Source organism: Lycium ferocissimum, chromosome 4 (genome assembly GCF_029784015.1).
Source record: "Lycium ferocissimum isolate CSIRO_LF1 chromosome 4, AGI_CSIRO_Lferr_CH_V1, whole genome shotgun sequence".
NCBI classification, from domain to species: domain Eukaryota; kingdom Viridiplantae; phylum Streptophyta; class Magnoliopsida; order Solanales; family Solanaceae; genus Lycium; species Lycium ferocissimum.
In genome coordinates this window covers 59,682,852-59,689,091 of record NC_081345.1, presented here as the reverse complement: position 1 = coordinate 59,689,091, position 6,240 = coordinate 59,682,852, and the positions used below count along the sequence as shown (strand labels likewise).

General features: G+C 34.5%; 1 long non-coding RNA gene across 1 annotated transcript; it reads left to right on the top strand.

The window, feature by feature from the left end:
- Nucleotides 1-5,327: 5,327 nt before the first annotated feature.
- Nucleotides 5,328-5,863, top strand: LOC132054900 (uncharacterized). Its single transcript, XR_009414399.1, has 2 exons — nt 5,328-5,683; nt 5,718-5,863. It is a non-coding gene; the product is annotated as an uncharacterized LOC132054900 (long non-coding RNA).
- Nucleotides 5,864-6,240: the final 377 nt, after the last annotated feature.

The following is a 6,240-nucleotide window of genomic DNA, read 5'->3' as shown; positions in this document are numbered from 1 at the left end:
ACAAAATCCTCAAATGAGCCTAGATGTCTTATGCACAGTCCAAGTAAGGTTCTTGCCACTTTTTAGGAATTATGTTCTAAAAGTCTAGGTGATCCTCACAGAGGATACATGAAGTAAACAGAAGGAACCAAACTATATTCCTAATAGACATGATATGTACCAATCCAAATAGGTGAAATCAGATTTCTTTTTATTGAAACAACCATCTACTAGTGTGTAGCACACAAAGGGAGGCATACTTAGTCTCCTTAACTATTTATGACACCAACAGGAACAAAGCATAGATAGGTCATAAACAGTGGCCTACTCTTAGTTTTCATCTCTTCAAAACTGGACAAGTACAATATATCTTTAGCTGTTTTTAATGCTGCACAAAGGGGAGAACACATCTATCCAACTTGACCAAGTTAGTTTTATCTTCTACTTAGACTTTAGGCTAGTAAACTCAAGAACTTATCTCACAATGGTAAACATGATATATTATCCAAAGTATCATAAAGAAAGGGTCAAATATACCCCCTAAGACACTGTATTATTACCTTAAGTTGATGTAGGCCACTAATTTCTTTACTTTTAAGGTCCTACTATTACTTAGAATAAGGGAGAAGACAGACCATCTTTCAAGTACAAGTTGAAAACCACATCAATGCACACAGAATTTACATGAAGATCTAAATCATGAACCTAACTTAACCAAATATATTAAAGCGTCTGTTACAGCTTATCATGTTATCTCCATAGAACTTTTCTTACCTCATATTAAAACAAATAATATTCTCCTTTTTTGAAAAGCCTTTTCCTCTTTCCAGTTTTACTGCAATCTTTCAAATTATCATATATCATCTAACCTAGCTGTTGACACTTAATTTTTGACCTCCGATAATTTTTCGCAATTACTTGGAGTCCCTGGATTACAAACGGAGTAGAATATGCATTTTAACGAGTCAAATCGATTTTACAAAATTAACCCGGTGTCATTTTGCCATTATTTGGCAAGACACCGGCAAAGGAACAACCGCATGTCATTTTTATGTTTTTAGCATAATTTCAGGGAAATACAAGAGTATTTATTTATTTTCATTTATGTTTTCTCCAAAAATAGTTAATTACAAGTTATTAGTTTTAGGCATTTACAATCCTTCATCATTTAGTGTTCTACTCCGTCAAAGTCGAGGGCTTTTAATTAATCAATTAATTAGCAGTTTATTTTGGGTGAATTAAGTGTTAAAATAGAGTTTAATTATGTTTTGGGGAATATAGCTTAGTTTTGATTAATATAATTTAAGACAAATGAAAATGCTTTTATTTTAAAATTGTGGTATTTAAAAGTTTCTTAAAATATCATATATATACCACATATATATGCATGTATATACCGGTGATATACATTGCATATATATAGGCATATATGCAAGAATTGGTCCCTCTTTTAAACTTGGCCGGGTCCAGCCCAAAAGGGACTGACCCGGCCCGCTTCCATTAAACCCCCCTCTTTCCCCTACTTCAAAAAAAAAAAAGGGAAAAAAAGAAACAACGGGCAGAACCCTCCCCTGAAACGTACACCTTACAGCTGGGTTTTCACCGGTAGGATGTCGTTTTTCTTTTCAAATTGCAACGGATTTTAGCTGGCTTCTCTTGTACGTTTTGGGGATTTTTGAATTTCAATTTTAAACTGGCATGTTTCATTCAGGTTCTATAAATAGAAACCCTTGCTCTTCATAATGAGGAGGATTTTTCAGAGAAGTTCTGAGGCCAAATTTCTCTTTGCATCTCAAAGGGGTTTTTTGACACCTCTTAAGGGCAAGAACACTCAGAAACTCGGCTAAGCCGTCGAGTTTCGAGGACGTTCTCGCTCGAATATAATTTTTGGAAGTCGTTTCCGCTCGTCGGAAATCGATTCAAGTGAAAGAGTTGTTCGTCGATTCTCGTCGCCCCCGTCGCTGCTCTTCAAAAAGGTAATTTTCTTATCGTCGGCATTTTTTATGTTTGTTCCAGTTTTACATTAGTTTGGCATTGGCTGTCTTTAGTTTATTTTGTGTGTAAGAGTATGTTTTATATATTTATTTTTGGTATCACATTCTTATTCCATTATCATGTTTCAGTTGTTGGCATTGGATAAATAAGGTTATTGGTTTAACAAGCTCCCTTATCTTGTTTCGTTTAGAGAAATTATTGTAGGAGTAGTGTTTAAATTTTCGCTGGCTGTTGAAAATGCATATGATCTTTAACTAGGTAATATGTTCGCTCTGGGTGTTTTGAACCCGTGAACAAGCATGAATATTTCTGTTATAAGCTTGCTCTGGTAATTAAGTATATGCCGCTCTATAGTTGAACCATAGTTGTGTTGAGATAGCTGCTGGTTTGGTTTGTCTGTTGTAGATAACTTACGAGAAAATCTTGTTTGTGTATCATGATTGGGGAAAAGTATGTTTAAAAATCAAGGTGAAGTTTTGAATGAAAAAATAATGATTGATAGCATGTGTAACATTTTTCTACTTTTGCTTTTCAAATTCAGTTTCAGTTCTGCCTATCTTTTATAAGTCTCAGTCTAAAGTGATGCTAGTAAGGGGTTAATTTTCTTCATCTGATTCCTGCCTTGATTGTACCTTTTTAGAATTTAGATAAGATTCTGCTAGTTTGAGTAGAGCTTGGGATAGGAATATATATTTCATCTAAAAATAGCTAAGTATTTTGTTTAAGGTTTGTCAAAACGTTGAAGAAGCCTAAAAGTTTATTTTTGTAAGGAAATATACACTCCTGACCCATTCTACTAATCAGCATAGAGATTTGGAAAGAAGTTCATGGATTTCTCACGTCTATTGGAAAGTAGTTCATGGATTTCTCACGTCTAAAACTGATTTAGAGATTTAAGAAAAAATCCATTTCTGTCCTAGTTTACTTTTTCATAGTAGCCACCGTTAAGTGTAAAAATCTCTCATAAGTTAATATGCATTTGAACGATTGGGACACTGTTTTCTTTCCAAGTCTACTATTAGATTTGCCTGGCTTCCAAAAATTTGAATATGAGTTTAGTTTAGATGACGGTCCAGTTCAAAACTTCATGGGTTCAAGAAATTAGTTTAGTAATCTCTCCTTTGTTGGTATATCAGCAACTTTAGATTAAATAGGCTTTTCTTGCTCTTCTTAAATATTGAAGTTGTTTATGTATTTCGTTTGGTTTGTTTTTCCAGTCACTTCATGAAGATTAGAAATTAGTTGATTAATATGGACCTTTTCTTTCTCCAACAGAGAGTTTTGCCTCGAAGCTTAAGTTTAAAAAATACAAATTCAGAATCTGTTGAACTAACTGAGTATTTATTTTCTTAGTTAATATATTTTAGACTAGCTTTGGATGTCAATGGCAGTTGAGGATGTATTTAAATTTGAGTAAAGAGTAGATTTTCAGATGTTCTGTTCAATTGATTCAATGTTCTGGATAAGTGTCTTTCAAAATATATCGAGGTTTTTTCAGACTCAAAATCCTGAAATCTATTCAGAAGTTTAATTTGATCAAAGGCGGGACACTTGCTATGTTCTTCTTCTTTCTTTTTTAGACTATTTGCCTGAGTTACTCTTTCTTTTAACATGTTAGCCAAAGACTAGCTTAATTGTTCATTTCCTCTACAGAATGCTTGAAAGTCATGTTATAAGATTTGAAAGAAAGTATGTAGAGAAAGAGTGTACATCCAGCTACTGATTTTGTCCAAAATTTCTCTTTCGAAACTGGTTAATCTCTAGTTTTCCTGTTATCCTCGAGAAATATATGAATGACCAAGTGCGATCCTTCAAAGTTGATGTAGGCTTACGAGTTAAAATTTGAGTTAGGCATGTTGAGATTGTTGGTGTCTCTTATATTTCTGAGAATGAAGATTCCCATAAAATGACTTTATATGTGTGATCTTCCCTTTATTTAGTTGCTGGCATAATGTGTTACATTATGTGGTGGCTGTTTGTTTAATCCAAAACTGAAAAATGTCTACCATCTTTAATAAACATGAGGTTTGTTGTTTGATAACTCTGGATAGAATTCTCAGTCTAGATGAACCTTCTGTTAAGTGCAAATCTAAATTTTGATTAAATTTGATGTGTTCAAGTTAGTTCTCTAGCCAACTTTTGTGATTTCTTGATTCATTGTAAAGAGTAACAATTCTAGAGGGATGTCCTTATTGTTCAAACGATTAGCATGTGTTTACTTTCTTCTGAAGTTCTTGAATTAGGTAATCTGCTGAAGGTAATAATTATGTATCAAGTTAGTGAATCATCCTTTGTAGAAAATGGTCGTATAGATGCCTTTAAATGAACCAGATTTCCAGCTTTAACAAGTGATACTCACCTTCTTTAAGTTAGAGATTTGTTACAGAGGCATGTTAAATTTGTTTCAGTTCATTGTTTTCCCTCCCTTAAGCTAAAACCAACCTCTGAAATTATTTTCTATGGATAGAAGCTTATTGTCAAATCTGGTTGGTCCGGGTATGTTTAAAGCAACCTACTATTTCCATACCTCAAGAGTTTTGAATTATCTAAATAGTGAGAGAGAGTTCTTGTTCTGTCATCGTAATCAATTTAGGAGTTCAAGTGCAGATTGGTATCTGCTATACCATTTTCTATTTCTAATAACTAGGCATTGAGTCATGATTGAGGTTCTGGAAACTTATTGTTGTCTAGGTTAGCTGATTGGTTCTTTGTCCTGATAAGAACAGAGTTGGTTTAATTCGTCATGCCTTTGCTTGCAAATAGTCGAGTTAGTAGCTCATTCACATGTGGACCCATCTGTTTATGTCTTTAAATTAGCATAAGGATTCGACATAAATGCTTTGGTTTGCACCTTGGAAAATTTTCAGATTCTCTTAAGTGGGTGTTAATATGAGACTTACATGACACAAAATGTCTTTTCCTTAACCAAATGATTGACTGCCCCAAATATATTCTTAAGTCAAGTCCTTTTCATGTTCTTAACATTAAAGGCTATAACTTTTGAAATCTGTTTTTTTTTTTTTTTTTCATGACATGAGGTGGTTTTATGTGCTCGTCTACTTTAACAATCTCGAAACCTTGCCTAATATGTCGAAACTGGACTAAGTTACGATGACCATTCAATAAATGAGATGTCTTTTGCCATTACTCTGTTGAAATTATTCACTTTGGGATACTCATTCTTTACTCCTCTCTTTCTTTGCATGACTTGGGGAAATTCCCCAATCGTCAATGTTCTCGAGATGCTGCATTTCGACTACCCACTGCTGCTGCGTCTTGAGGACAAATGTCTGATGTGTTTTGGGTTTTTGAGGCTCTCAAAAGCTGCACATTGGTTGCTATATAAATGGCTGGCTGTTGTTGTGATTTTGAGCCAAGTTTTGGGCAGCTTTGAGGTCTAGTGCTGCTGTTATTTATAATGCAAATAGTTGCTATGTTTTTCCAAAGTCGGAGTGCTGTACTTTGATGCAATGAGCTGCTATAATTGGGGACAATCATCTACTGTTGTCGTTGCAAGTATTGAGGCAGATTGTCGTCATTTTCTTGAGCTAAAAGTGTCATATTCCATCGCGAACAGTTGTTTCATTTCGTGAAAATGGCTGTTGTGTGTTTTGCTGCATTTTATGAGGCAAAACAGATGCTATAATTGATGTCCCAATGCTACAGTTATGATGCAACAACTGCTGCATATCAAGATGGTTAGGTAGTTGTTTATGAACCAATTTTCTGGTAAACATTTTGAGGGAATGTGCTTAACTTTAAGCTGTTGTTTGCTGCTATATTCCGACTCATCTCTGTGGTATTTCGGGTCAACTCGTGGTCTCACATTGATGAAAATAGTGGCTGTCCTCTCAAAGTTTTAATGCTATCCTTGGTGCTACTTTTGACTGCCTACAGTTTCTTTTATTACCACATTTTGCAGCAGCCGCTGTCTGTGGCTGCCTATTGCTACTGCTTGTTACTGCTTTTTGCTGAAAAACGAACAGATTCACTTGATAAAGGCTCACTGAAGAATGAATTTGGGAGCTTTGTGCTTCCAACCTCAACAACTCAGCCACACGAAAAATAGAATGAAGTAAGAAAATATATTAGAATTGAGAAAACCTCGACTATTTTCAGTTAGGGCATTAAAATTCTTTACTAAGAAGTTTTTGAAAAATCAACATTTTTCGACTTCTTCAACTTTCAAATTTTCCCTCTATTTCTCTAGCTACTATTTTTCCCCTTGTTTTTCCGACCTCTATTTTTGTGAGAGTGGGGTTCTAC